This window comes from Vicia villosa, linkage group LG1 (genome assembly GCF_029867415.1).
Source record: "Vicia villosa cultivar HV-30 ecotype Madison, WI linkage group LG1, Vvil1.0, whole genome shotgun sequence".
Classification (NCBI taxonomy): Eukaryota; Viridiplantae; Streptophyta; class Magnoliopsida; order Fabales; family Fabaceae; genus Vicia; species Vicia villosa.
The window spans coordinates 219,361,289-219,376,864 of NC_081180.1; positions in this window are offsets into that span (position 1 = coordinate 219,361,289).

Sequence of the window (15,576 nt, forward strand, 5' to 3'; positions counted from 1 at the left end):
GTGTGGAGGATCCAACCTTCTGGGGATAGTGATCTTGAACAACCCTGCTGGGGAACGAGGAGCAATTGTTCGATGTAATATCTATCCAAGCTTGGAGATAAGGCTTCTCGAATCATATCGTTGGAGAGGGAAATCTCATCGAGGATTCTGCTGAGAAACGTATCTCTGTTGGGGAAGCGTTTCTTTTGATGCCCGTACTCAGTGTCGGTGATAAAATACTCCGTCGGGGAATTAATTGGGCCTTGCTTATCCGGGGATAACTCCTTGAAGATTGCTGTGTGGGGGATATTCCCATGTTGCTAGTTTTGGGATGATGTCCAGATGATTGGGACATTACCTGAATGCTATTCCTGTTTTTTTATAAATATCAATCATATTCAAATGCATATGTTCATTCAAAATTATCATTGGGACGTTTACGCGTTCAAAACAGATAAAGTGAAAACATTGATTTTAAGCATGAACTGTATTGATTTGAAAGAGAGCCATAATAGGCTAATTAGTACAAGGAGACAAAAATCCTAGTAGTAGGAATTTGTCATAAAACTTTGAAAAGTACTTATAAAGGGAAATAGCTATTTGAAAACAATCCAGTCAAGTTTCAACTCTGCTATTGCCAATCTATCTTTGAGTATCTCATCCCTCACTTGTTGGAAGAAAATGATTGGACTGATTGGTGCCTTTGATGTGTTGAACCTTGAAAGTAGGTAGCCAAACGAGACATAGTCGTACGCTTTATTCCTTAACTTTTTCCTAGGCTGCCCTTTCAGGTTTTCAACCTAACGGGATAATATATATTTTTTTTAGTCTCTAATTTTTGCCTGGATCGCCCTTTCAGGATTTCAATCCACCGAGACGCCCATTTTTTTGCCTAAGTCGCCTTTTCAGGTTTTCAACTTAGCGAGCTTTTCTTTTCTTAAGCGAAGTACTTTTTGACTATGTCCGCTTTTACAGGGTGTGGGAAATCTTCGCCATCCATAGTGGTAAGCAACATGGCTCCGCTGGAGAATACTTTCTTGATTACAAATGGTCCCTCATAAGTGGGAGTCCACTTGCCTCTGGGGTCACCTTGTGGTAAGATGATACGTTTTACAACCAAATCACCGATTTGATATGCCTGACTCTTGACTTTCTTGTTGAAGGCTTTGATCATACGTTTCTGGTACAACTGACCATGACAAATAGCCGCAAGCCTCTTCTCATCAATCAAGTTTATCTGGTCCAACCGAGTCTGAATCCAATCGTCTTCGTCTAGATCGGCTTCTTTCGTAATCCTTAGAGAGGGAATCTGAACTTCAATCGGAAGAACTGCCTCCATACCATAGACTAAGGAAAAGGGAGTTGCCCCTGTTGAGGTACGTGCTGAGGCGCGATAACCATGAAGAGCAAAAGGTAACATCTCATGCCAGTCTTTGTAGGTTACTGTCATCTTTTGTATGATCTTCTTGATGTTCTTGTTGGCAGCTTCCACCGCGCCATTCATCTTTGGTCGATATGGGGATGAATTATGATGTTTGATCTGGAACTGCGTCCAGAGTTCGGTAATCATCCTGTTGTTTAAATTTGTGCCATTGTCTGTGATGATCCTTTCAGGGATGCCATACCGACAAATGAGATTGTGCTTGATAAACCGGGCCACAACATTCTTGGTGACTGAAGCAAACGAGGTTTCCTCTACCCATTTTGTGAAGTAGTCAATAGCGACCAGGATAAAACGATGTCCGTTGGAAGCAGTAGGCTTGATTTCTCCAATCATATCAATACCCCACATTGCAAAAGGCCAAGGAGCCGTCATAACGTTTAATGGGATTGGAGGTATATGCACTTTGTCGGCATATATCTGGCATTTGTGACAAGTTCTGGAGTGATGGTGGCAGTCTGTCTCCATGGTAAACCAATAATAACCTGCTCTTAAGATCTTTTTAGCCATTGTATGTCCACTTGAATGAGTACCAAAGGCACCATCGTGTATATCTTCCATAATCTGTTCCGCTTCCTTCTTGTTCACACAACGAAGCAGAGTCGAGTCATGGTTGCGCTTGTACAGGATTCCATTACTTAGAAAGAATTTGGCAGCAAATCTTCTTAGAAACTTTCTGTCATTAATGGATGCTCCTTCAGGATACTCCTGAGCTTCAAGATATCTTTTTACATCATGGAACCATGGTTTTTCTTCCACTCCTTCGGTATTGATCTCATTGCAATAGGCTGGTTCATCCTGTCTGTAAATGGTGATCATAGGCGCCTCATTATCCCACCTGACTTTGAACATAGATGACATGGTAGATAAAGCATCAGCTAGATGATTTTCTTCTCGCGGGATATGTTCAAAAGTGATTTCTTCAAAGTAAGGAATCAAACTCAGCACATATTCTTTATAAGGAATTAGATTCGGGTGCTTCGTGTCCCATTCCCCTTTAACTTGATAAATTACAAGGGCCGAGTCTCCGTAGACTTCCAGGAACTTGATTCTCAGATCGATTGCAGCTTTGAGACCCAGAATACATGCTTCATACTCGGCTATATTGTTAGTGCAGTTGAAACATAATCTGGCAGTGAATGGTGTATGTCCTCATGCAGGAGAAATGATCATAGCTCCGATGCCATTGCCAAGCGCATTAGAGGCTCCATCAAAAACCATAGTCCATCGGGATCCTGGCTCGGGTCCTTCCTCCGGTCCTGGTTGTTCGTAGTCAGTAACTAGCATAATATCTTCATCTGGGAAATCAAAGTTCAATGCTTGATAATCATTCACTGCTTGATGAGCCAAATGATCGGCTACCACACTTCCTTTGATTGCCTTTTGCAAAGTGTACTGGATGTCATACTCTCTTAGGATCATTTGCCATCTTGCTATTCTTCCAGAGAGAGCAGGTTTTTCGAACACATATTTGATAGGATCCATTTTGGAGATCAGCAAAGTGGTATGGTTTAGCATATACTGTCTTAGTCGGCGAGCCGCCCAAGCCAAGGCACATCAAGTTTTCTCGAGCAGTGAGTACCTTGTTTCACAATCGGTAAACTTTTTGCTAAGATAGTAGATTGCATGCTCTTTTCGGCCAGACTCGTCATGTTGCCCCAGCACACACCCCATCGAATCTTCTAACACTGTTAGGTACATTATCAGAGGTCTTCCTTCCACTGGTGGTAGTAAGATTGGCGGTTTTTGAAGATATTCTTTGATCTTGTCAAAGGCTAATTGGCATTTGTCATTCCATCTTTCTACTTGATCTTTCTTCAACAATTTGAAGATTGGCACACAAGTAGTAGTCATATGGGCAATAAATCTGGCGATGTAGTTCAGACGTCCCAAGAATCCTCTGACTTGTTTCTCGGTACGGGGTATGGGCATTTCTTGAATGGCTTTGACCTTGGCAGGATCAAATTCAATACCCTTGCTGCTGACGATGAAACCTAATAGTTTACCGGATCTTACTCCAAAGGTACACTTGTTCGGATTCAGTTGCAACCTGTACTTCTTGAGTATGTCAATAGCTTGTGCAGATGACCCAGATGTTCTTCTTTGGTGTTGGACTTTGCAATCATATCATCCACATAAACCTCTATTTCCTGATGAATCATATCATGGAACAGAGCTACCATTGCACGCTGATACGTTGCTCCTGCATTTTTTAAACCAAAGGGCATTACTTTGTAACAAAAGGTTCCCCAGGGTGTTGTGAAGGTTGTTTTTTCCATGTCTTCGGGCACCATCTTGATTTGATTGTAACCTGAGAATCCATCCATAAAGGAAAATATCTTACATTGTGCAGTATTGTCAACCAGTACATCGATGTGAGGTAAAGGGAAATCATCTTTGGGGCTTGCCCGATTTAGATCTCTGTAGTCTACACACATTCTGACTTTCCCGTCTTTTTTAGGTACAGGCACGATGTTAGCTATCCATGGAGGATAACTCACAACTTTTAGAAAGCCAGCGTTGAATTGCTTCTCAAGCTCGTCTTTGTACTTATTGGACATATCGGGCCTACTTTTCCGCAGTTTCTGCTTAACTGGAGTGCTACCTTCTTTGATTGGCAGGCGATGGACCACAATATGCGTGTCGAGGCCAGGCATATCTTCATAGGACCAAGCGAATATCTCAACGTAGTCTTGTAACATTTGAATCAGTCTTTGCTTGACACTGTCTTCTAAATCAGCCCCTATCTTGACTTCTTTCTTTTCTTCGTCACTGCCCAGGTTGATAACCTCAATTGGCTCTTCATGCGGCTGTATAGTCCTTTCTTCTTGTTCTAATAGCCTTGCAAGTTCCCTAAGTACTTCACAATCTTCCTCACTTTCGTCCTCAGTTTGGTAGATCAGATTTTCAAAGTCATGACTGGCAATAGTAGAATCGTTATCAACAGGATCCAGAGTGAATGTGAATCTGCATTTATTATGTGGGTGTGTGTAAGAACACATAGCTATTTGAAAACGAAGAAAGAAACAAAAAGGATCGCAAAATTTGAACATGCAAACGTCCCATGATTTTATTGAATGAACATATGATCATGGTATGACAAACCCTTATAAAAAGGACCAGTGTGCTTCGGGCAAGGCACCTGGCTTTTAAGTTCATGGTTCGATAGTACATGAACCATTTTTATTTTTGAACATATAAACAACGAAAACAGGAACTTGCAATTACTCCTGATCAAAGGAGATAACATCCTCGGCTTCCCAGTTGTTCAATCCATTTTTGTGAGTGGGGAATATCCAGTGCTCCAGTTGCAGTTGTCCTCTTCGTCTTCCACAACATTGACCTCTTTGGTGACGAGATGAGCTGTTGATCCTTCAGGATGAGCAAGATGCTCTGCTGGATATGAGAGCCCAGGTGTTAGCTGAAGATTTTGTTTGGGAAGAATATCCTTCGAAGGTTTGAAATTCGAAGGAAGATGGTTACTGATGACCATCTTTGAGATCAAAAATGGCTACTGATGGCCATGTTCGAGAATGATGGTTTAAGTTGGAACAGAGACAGTTAGCACTGAAGCTAAATTCAAAAAGAATCATCTTTTAGGACTTAAACGTTTTTAAGAAATATGTAAAGTACTGAAGCTTAGCGTATTTTCGTGGCATTCTCGATTCTGATTACGTTGCCACGCGTCGAAATAGGATTCAGGCGGGAGGATTTGAATTTCGAAGTAGTTTATATAACTGCACAAAGACAAATGGCATCCCAAGGATTCTCGTGAGTAACGTGGCATCAGATTAGTGTAGGACCGTTAGGGTCAAATTTAGTATAAATAAGGGTCTTAGTATTAGGATTCCGGATGTTCATTTTGTACAAATCACTCACATATTGCTCAAGTATCAAGTGTTAAGAGAACGAGTTTCGCTGAGAAATGTACGTATGACACCAACACCATTTTAAATACATTTGTATCTTTCTTTATTCAAGTATCTTTTGATATTACTACATTTCGTTTACTTTCTGTCATTTACATTCCTGCACTCTTTATTTTCATTCTATTTAGTTTCGAAGCATTTAAGTTTCTACACTTTAAGATTCTTGCACTTTATAGTTTTGTCTTATATTTTATCTTTATCTTACCCTTTGCTGATGTTATATTTACGTGTATAACAAGGTGATTGCTAATCTTTATTTCTTTGATTAAGTATTTCTTATTTCAGGACAAGCCAACCATAGACATAATTCGAACTATCATGAATAACAACCTTTTTGACTATGTCCTAGGATCAATCTAGTCGATCCTTCGAGTAACCAAATCATATTTATTATAGTTTGGAAGACTAGCGGTTGTTTACCGGAAATCACCGTAAACAAATTGGCACGCCCAGTGGGACGGTGTCAAACAGATTGTTTTAATTAATTGTTTTGTTTTGTCTAGAAAATATCAAGACCTTGTATGAACCTTAGGAACGGTAAATTAACCAACAGTGCACAACCGATTCCTAAACGAAGGTACAACAAGAAAATGGTCAATGCGGCCAGTGGAGGGGGAAATCAAGATCCCCCATAAGGGTCAGGAACAGTAGCGACAAATTCTACGCACGTTTCGACTTCTACTCAAGAGGCGCAGGCTATACCAGTTTCGACAGGATCTGAACCCATAGGTAGTTCCCAGGCGATACCCGAAAATACTACAGGGACAACAGGGACTGTACCAGTTTCGAGTTCGACCACCGCGCCTCCATTCATTAGCGCAAGCGAGATACCACCTTTCTCGACAAACGCTGCAAGTCAGTTATTTTCCCCAGGACCATCATCGACTTTCGAAGGTTGGAGACTCAACAATCCATATGGAATGCCATATTCATATATGACAGGATTACGAGGATCAGGGCCTACATACACTACAACTAACCCGACAACATTTTCGCCGAATGTCAGTTCGATAGGTCGAAGTGCACAGAATACTGGCTTCTCTGCCCAAATACCCCCTTTTACCACAAATAGTCAAGCAGCATTTCGACAGGAAATGGATGCAAGTAACCATGATATGTTAGGAACTCTTGCCAAAGAATTGGGCTCCATCTTGAATCCGTTAGCAACAAACATTGCTAGGACTAACCAAGATAATGTGGAAACTTTCCAAAAAATATCATCTCAAATAAATCGAATGGCAGATTTTTTAGGAGTTCCACAAAATAGACGAAGGAACAACCAATCAACTTATCAGGAAGGGGAACCCATTCTAGAACAAGTTCGAGCCACAGCACCACCATCTAGACCAACACCAGTCGAGCAAAACAAAGTGATAGACTTAGAAACTCGAAGGCAAACGACTAACGTTGGCCAACAAGCAGTTGCCCAGCAAAAACCTAATCTGGTGGTAGTAAGAAGAAACGAACATCCTGACGAAGTGGTCCATAGGGTTAGGAGAGACAATTTGGCAACAGAGAACAATCTCACTGCCTTGATAGAGAGAATAATGGCTAACAATGGCCTTAATACTGGGCTTCGACGCCCAAATTATACATCCCCAATAGCAGAATATATCATGCAAACGGAATTGCCAAGGGGTACCAAAGTACCAAAATTTACTAAATTTTCAGGGGACACCAATGAGTCTACCGTGGAGCACATAGCCAGATATCTGACGGAAGCAGGGGATCTAGCAGGGAACGAAGATTTAAGGATTAAAATTCTTCCCTAGTTCGCTAACAAAAAATGCTTTTGTTTGGTTCACTACTTTACCCCCAAATTCCATAGATGCATGGGTAAACTTAGAGAGATTATTCCATGAACAATTTTACATGGGTCAAACCAAGATAAGTCTGAAAGAACTGGCTAGCATCAAGAGGAAGTTCACGGAATCTATAGACGATTACTTAAACAGGTTCCGTTTGTTGAAATCATAATGCTTCACGACTGTCCCAGAGCATGAATTAGTTGAAATGGCTGCAGGTCGCCTAGATTATTCAAATCGAAAGAAACTGGATACTCAATACCTAAGAGATATGGCCCAATTGGCAGACAGGGTTCGACAAGTCGAACGATTAAAAGCAGAAAAGGCCAGAGCAAGTAAAAGTTATAAGAAGGAGAGAGTAGCATACGTCGAAGCAGACGACGTTGATGGCGAACTTTTTGAAGATTCATACAGTATGGAAGAGATCAAAATAGATCTTGCTGAGTTAAAAGAGGAGCCACATTATTCTTGCAAATTGCTCACCCTTTCTAATGGAAAAAATCCAGTAGAGAATGATAAAAGCGATAGATTTCCTAAGAAAACTTATACATTTGATGTCACTAAATGTGACGAAATATTTGATTTATTAGTAAAAGATGGCGAGATGATAGTACCTCCCAATTGAAAAGTTCCTCCGTTAGAACAACGGAAGAAGCGAGGTTTTTGCAAATATCACGGTTTTTTAGGCCATAAAACTTCACAATGTTTTCTTTTCAGGGATTTAATTCAGAATGCTATCAAGGATGGATGTCTGAAATTTGCTGACAAAACCAAGATTCATATGAAGGTTGACACAGATCCTTTGAGTGTGGCTGACACTAACTTGTGAGAACCACTTGACGTCAACATGGTGGAAGTATCTGAAATTGATGCTGCTGAATCGGAGATAAATTCAGGTGGAAAGCAGGCTACTGAAAGCCTAAATGCCAATTCAATCTTCAATACTGATGTTGAAAAATCCTTTGATGCTGAGATGACTGAAGATCTGAAAGGAAAAACAAGTGAGGCCACTGAAGACCTCACAGTGAAGCTTCAGCAGATACGAATTTCCGAGGCTCCTCCGGCAGTTGTTAATATGGTCAATGTTAGACGGCCTTTATCTGAAATAGAAGAACTAGAAAAATGGCTGATAAGGGAGAAAGGAAATATTGAAATCCCACCAAGAGGGAACAGTCTGAAGGATTATCTCTGGGATTGTCATGTGAAAAATGGTGGAAAAATGCTGATGTGCCCAAGATGTTCAGTTATGCTGAATCGAAGGGTTCAAGCCAATTTAGAGAGGGCCCTGCGAGAAAGAATGGAGCAGCCTTGGAGAGGAGGAAACTTATTGCTCAAGGTGTACCCAAGGACTGAAGAAAGCTTGGTGGGTTTCTTGGTCAGATGTCACAACGATAACTCTGAGATTGCATTGTGCCCTAGGTGTGGAGCAGTTTATGATGAATTTCTAACAAGATCATTCGAAAGGGTGTATCTCTACATGGGTCGGGAAACTCAAGGACTTCGTCCCAACTTGTATGGGTTCGATATCAGGACCCCATCAAGGAGGCCTGACAACCCACACACTAGAGCTCGAAGGGTCACATTCAAAGTTCCTACCGACATACCCAGGGATAGATGGATGCAAGCTGGTGCCAGAACCAACAAATGGTGAAGTTGGGACCAAGGAGGAAGAACTGCAATGGCATATAGGAAGCAATTCCAGACTTCCAATCGAGAGACGTACATGTTGGAGAACTACAAAGGCAAAAATCTTATGTCCAGATCACAATGGAGAAGGCACCAGAGGATGAAGAATGCCCAAAGGGAATACAAACCAAGGGAGACTGGAGAATCAAGTAGCAATCAAATCCCAATGCAGGGGGCAAGAAAAAATAAACCTCCAGTGGAGCGTAAGCTGTTCGATTCTGAAAATGAGAAAGAAGAAGAAAAAAAATGCATTCCAGCCCTTGGAAGGAAGACGATAGGATGACAAACGATTTCGACTCAGACGGAGTATCGTCGATAAACCTAAATTGCAATGTTGTGTCAGTACTTCCTCATGAGTTTAACCAAGAAACAGAAGTTGAGGATTGTGAGGAAGCTGATGAGGAAGAGATGGCAAGACACAGACCTTTGTGTTATTATGTGCTAAACAATGGGGCAGTCGAAGAGCAGAACGCTTTCTTCGAAAGGCCTGATGAAGGTATGAGGAATCATTTGAAACCACTCTACATAAGAGCCAAGATCGAGAATGTTGGCATTAACAAAGTCTTAGTAGATGGGGGAGCAGCAGTGAACCTAATGCCCCAATACATGTTGAAGAGAATTGGTATGTTCGATATTGATATAAGACCACATAACATGGTTCTGTCCAACTATGAAGGCAAGATAGGGCAAACTTTAGGAGTAATTCAAGTGAATTTAACTGTGGGCTCCGTCACGAGACCAACTATGTTTATGGTCATACCAGCGAAAGCAAATTATAACCTCTTGCTCGAAAGGGAGTGGATCCATGGAGTGGCGGCTGTGCCTTCGACAATGCATCAAATACTAACCATTTGGAGAGAAGACGACATAGTAGAGAACATCGAAGGAGATCAAAGTTACTACATGGCTGAAGTCAATCAGGTCAATAAAACTAGTTTCGACAGGAATTTGGCGAACATAGGACCTTGCCATACTGCTGAAGATATATACACTCCAAACAGAAATGCTTTATATTATTTGTCTTTACATCCTAATGGATTCCAATGGAATAGAGAGATAATGGACGGTCCAGAAGATACCTCACCGTTGGAGCATTCACCAACAATACGGCCAACAGGCTGGGATGACGACGTTGGTCATGTCTGAAGCATCTTTTTTCGAAAAGATTTCGGCTTACATAGCCGAGAACAAAAGAAACACGGCTCTCGAAGCCGGGTTATCACACATGACAGTCAGTACGGTTCAAAGAGAAGCAGAAACGAGGGATTTTGGAATACATCCTACCCCCAGTTCCTCGAAGATCCAGTTCAAGCCAAAGAAATCTCAGGAGAGGAGATGAGCCAAAGGCTGGATGCAATCTACGACGAAGAGCCTTTGGGATTCGAGAAAGACCCAATGGGGGCGAATATCAAAATGTTAGCCCAAGACCCACTCGAAGAAGTAAATCTCGGAGATGGAGATCAGAGGAGGGAAACATACATCAGTGCAAAACTAGAGCCAACCTTGAAGGCAAAAGTCATCGCGTTGTTGAAGGAGAACAAAGATTGCTTCGCATGGGATTACAACGAGATGCCTGGTCTAGGGAGAGATTTGGTCGAATTAAAGTTGCCCATAAAGGAAGGAAAAAAGCCCATTAAGCAAACTCCTAGAAGGTTCGCACCGGAAATTCATTCGAAGATCAAAGCAGAGGTCGAAAGACTTCTACGATGCAAGTTCATCAGAACTACGAGGTATGTCGAATGGATTGCTAATATTGTGCCGGTTATTAAAAAGAACGGTTCATTAAGAGTATGCATAGATTTTCGTGATCTTAATGCAGCAACGCCTAAGGATGAATATCCTATGCCTGTGGCAGAAATGTTAGTAGATTCAGCCGTAGGTTTCGAATATCTAAGTATGCTGGATGGATATTCTGGGTATAACCAAATCTTCATTGCAGAAGAAGATGTGTCTAAAACAGCTTTTCGTTTCCCAGGGGACATAGGCACCTACGAATGGGTTGTAATGCCTTTTGGTCTAAAAAATGCTGGGGCAACTTATCAAAGAGCAATGAATTCTATATTCCATGATTTTATAGAAACTTTCATGCAAGTGTACATAGATGACATTGTGGTGAAATCTGTTTCAGATAACAGTCATCTGGACCATCTGAGCCAATCATTCGAGAGAATAAGAAAACATGGCTTAAAGATGAACCCCCTTAAATGTGCTTTCTATGTGCAGGCTGGAGATTTCCTGGGCTTCGTTGTCCACAAAAAGGGAATAGAAATTAATCAAAATAAAACAAAGGCTATTATGGAAACAAAGCCACCATCCACGAAGAAAGAATTATAGTCTTTACTGGGAAAGATAAACTTCTTGAGAAGATTCATCTCTAACTTGAGTGGACGCACGCAAGCTTTTTCTCCTTTACTTCGACTAAAGCAAGGAAAGTTCGAATGGCGTTCCGAACATCAAGAAACTTTCGAGAAGATAAAGCAATACTTGATGCATCCACCAATTTTATCTCCCCCAAATGGGAAGAAACACATGCGCCTGTATATTTCAGCGTCAGATAATACAAAAGGTAGCATGTTAGCTCAAGAAGATGATAATGGCATCGAAAGAGCCATTTATTACTTAAGTAGAGTACTCAATGATGAAGAGACTAGGTATAGCGCAATAGAAAAACTCTGCCTTTGTCTATATTTCTCTTGTATCAAACTAAAGTATTATATAAAGCCTGTTGATGTTTATGTTTTGTCTCATTGTGATGTGATTAAACACATGTTATCAAAGCCTATATTGCATAGTCGAATTGGCAAATGGGCGTTGGCCCTTACTGAGTACTCTTTGATATTTCAACCCCTTAAAGCAATGAAAGGTCAGATCGTATCAGATTTCATTGTTGACCATGCAGTGGTTGAAAACCCTCAACAATACGTAGAATTGAAGCCTTGGAAGCTATACTTCGATGGTCCAACCCATAAAGAAGGAACTGGCGTTGGAATCCTAATAATTTCTCCTGATGGAATTCCAACAAAGCTCAAGTACAAAATTGAAGGTTCCTTATGCTCCAACAACGAAGCTGAATACGAAGCACTGATTGCTGGACTTGAAGCTTTGTTAGAATTGGGGGCAACTAGAGTCGAAATTAAAGGAGACTCTGAACTAGTGATTAAGCAGTTGACGAAAGAATACAAGTGTATCAAAGAAAATTTGATCATGTATTTTGTCATAGCAAATAGGCTGCTCAAAAAATTCGAGTACGTGGATTTAAATCACGTTTCAAGGGTGAAAAATCAAGAAGCGAATGATTTGGCACAATTAGCTTCAGGATACAGGGTATCAAAAGAAAAACTAGAAGAGCTGATCGAAGTAAGAGGCAAGGCAATGGCTACCAGGCTCTCCCCAAGTGACTTGGAGAACTCACAATTAGGTTTTGCCAACAAACAAGAGTTTGAAGTTTTGAATATAGAATCTTTAGCAGACACAGATTGGAGAAGTCCAATTGTGAACTATTTAAAAGATCCTTCGACAGACACGGATAGAAAGGTAAAATATCGAGCTTTATCATACTTTTTAATGGGAAATGAATTGTTTAAGAAAACTCCCGAAGGAGTTTTATTAAAGTGTCTGGGCGAAGCAGAAGCATATTTGGCTCTCTCAAATGTACATAGCGGAGCATGTGGTGCGCACCAAGCGGGGCACAAAATGAAATGGCTTTTGTTTCGATACTGAATGTATTGGCCTTCTATGTTGAAAGATTGCATAGAATTTGCAAAGGGATGTCAGGAATGTCAAGAACATGCAGGTATTCAACATGCTCCTGCAAACGAGTTAAGTTCAATAATAAAACCATGGCCTTTTAGAGGTTGGGCATTAGATTTAATTGGAGAAATTCACCCCAAGTCTTCTAGAGGTCAAAGATATATTTTGGTAGGAATAGACTACTTCACAAAATGGGTCGAAGCGATACCACTTGCGAATGTAGATCAAGAGGCTGTGATTGGGTTTATTCAAAAACACATTATATACAGATTCGGAATCCCAGAAAGTATAACCATAGATCATGGATCAGTGTTCACTGGGCGAGAGATGCAAGACTTCGCCAAAGAAATGGGGTTCAAGTTGTTTACTTCCACACCTTACTATGTTCAGGCAAATGGACAAGTCGAAGCAGCAAATAAGATAATAATTGGTCTCATAAAGAAACATGTAGGGAAAAAACCCAAGAATTGGCATAAAACTTTGGACCAAGCGCTTTGGGCTTGTCGAACATCGCCAAAAGAAGCTACAAACACTACACCTTTCCAACTGACGTTTGGACATGATGCAGTACTCCCAATTGAGATATATTTGCAGTCAGTTCGGATACAAAGTCAAGCAGAAATTCCTCCAAACACTTACTGGGAATTGATGATGAACGAATTAGTAGACTTGGACGAAGACAGACTTCGAGCATTGGAGATGATAAAAAGACAAAAAGAAAGAGTGTCCAGAGCATACAATAAAAAGGTGAAAGGTAGAACGTTTATCAGTAATGACTTAGTTTGGAAAGCTATTTTACCTATAGATCGAAAGAATCAGGCGTTAGGTAAATGGTCCCCACATTGGGAAGCCCCTTTTCGAATCTTGAAAGTGTTCTCAAATAACGCTTATGAGATAGAAGAACTAGCAGAAGATCGTAGGATTTTAAGGGTAAATGGAAAGTATCTGAAAAGATACAAACCAAGCATGCATGAAGTAAAGATTCTTGCAAAAACGTAGATATTCGAAGTATATTACGTAGGCCAAAATGGTTGAACTAACACAAAAATGGCTGTATGTTCAAACAAACATGCATGGTAAATACAGTAAGAAGACAAAGAAACGTCAAAATATTTTTCATTAATATCAAAGGAGTACATTCGTTACAGAGAAGGTGGTTCCCAAGAACATTGAGGATTACAAAATTCAAAACATGAAGCCTAAAACAACCCACCTCCTAGTTGATCCTTTGATCTAAACCCTCTAGGGACAGCAGGGGCAAGCTTTCCGCCTCGAACATGTCCAAGGATCCAGATTTACGCATCCTTCTCACTATCCCCTTTTTAAGGAACATGTAGGACAAGAATCTTCCATATGGAAGACATGTTACTACACCTTGCCGAGCAGCAGCCATAGAAACTGCTTCAACAAGTCCTTTGAAGATCATCAGAGGAAAGTTAATTTTCTTCCCACGGAGGGCACAGAGTATAAACTCCAAATCCTCCACCATGATGCTATTTTGATCATGGTTTCGTGGACAAAAGTTGCCCACGAGGAGTTGGTGCCAAACCCTAATGACCTTGGCGCTGAAAGGATCATTGTCCATAAGAGTCCTCAACATAAGATGGGTGGTCATGTTGAAGGTATTGTCATCAAAAGTCTCTCCAGAGTTATTGCATCTCAGCAGGTTGGAGATGGTGGAGGGAGTGATAGTAATATGGGCCTTTCGAACCTCAGAGACAATAGTGGTTCTGCCTTCCGGATCTATGCGCAGAGACGCAAACATCCAAAAGTCCGCTAACATATTGGGATAAACAGATCCCTCCAGGATTTCATGGTAAAACTCAAGCTCTTGGTTAGCAAAGAGGGCGCTGATACTTATAAAGTTTTCATCAAGTTCTTTTTCAGAGAGTTTGAATTCTTTCTTGATGCAAGCCCTGATGTTAGCGTAAGTTAGGGGTAGTGCCATTTGGGGAAGAAAGGTTGGAAAAGGTTTTATCTGACTCTGTATTTGAGAGAATGCAAGAAGAAATGAAATTTTGGGCAAGAGTTTGAAGAAAGTGTGAAGGAAGAAGTGGAATGCCAAACCTTTATATAGAATAAGTTGGCAGTAAAGGAACGGTTCATTTTTAATATTTGATTTGACTGTGTTTGGTATTCCAAAGAGAAGTTATAGCTTCCGCCGTTTCCCGCCCTTGGAAGTTAAAGTGTAATCATGATGAAAACTGATGCACGCACATCTCAAATAGACGTTTTGAAAAAGGTGAAGTCATCTTTCAATGATGGTTACGGCTAAGGGTAGTAGAAACGTTAAGTCTAGGCTCAAAGGGCTGCGAAGGGTAATCATGTCACGTGGTTACATTTATTAAAATTACTGTGACAGTGAAAAAGTATATTTTGGCAAGTTTTAGAGAATGGCTAGGGCATTACTTATGACAACTGCAAAATAAAATATGTGGGGAGATTGAAAGATAAAGTTGTACATATATATATTCTTGGAGAAATTTGATTACAAAATAGAATAAGTACGCAGAATAAAAGGGAGTACAAGGTTCAAAGCAACTAATTAAAATCCCTGGGAAGATTATCTTTTATCTTCGAGTATTGGATCTCCCATAAGGACATGTGACATTCGATCAATGCCTGTTGTCTTTTCAGTTCTTCGATCTCTGGCACTAGCTTCTGTGCCGTCTCGAAGTGTTGAATCCCCGACTGCGCCACTTCAGTTAATTCATCTTGATTGGTTTTTTTGGATTTCTACCTGACGAGACTGGGCATCCTCTATCTTCCCTTTGAGTTGCTCAATTTCTTTTTTCCAGGCTTTGATATTTGTCTCACACTCTTCATATTCTCGCTGGTTCTTCGAACGCTTGAGCTTAAGGGTGTCAGCCTTCTTCGTTGCATTGTTAGCAACTTCCCATGAAGAACTGTGAGAAGTCATTTTTGCTGTGAGTTGTCCGTTAACATCCCGTTTTCGAAGGAGATTAGATTGGAGTTGTTCAATCAT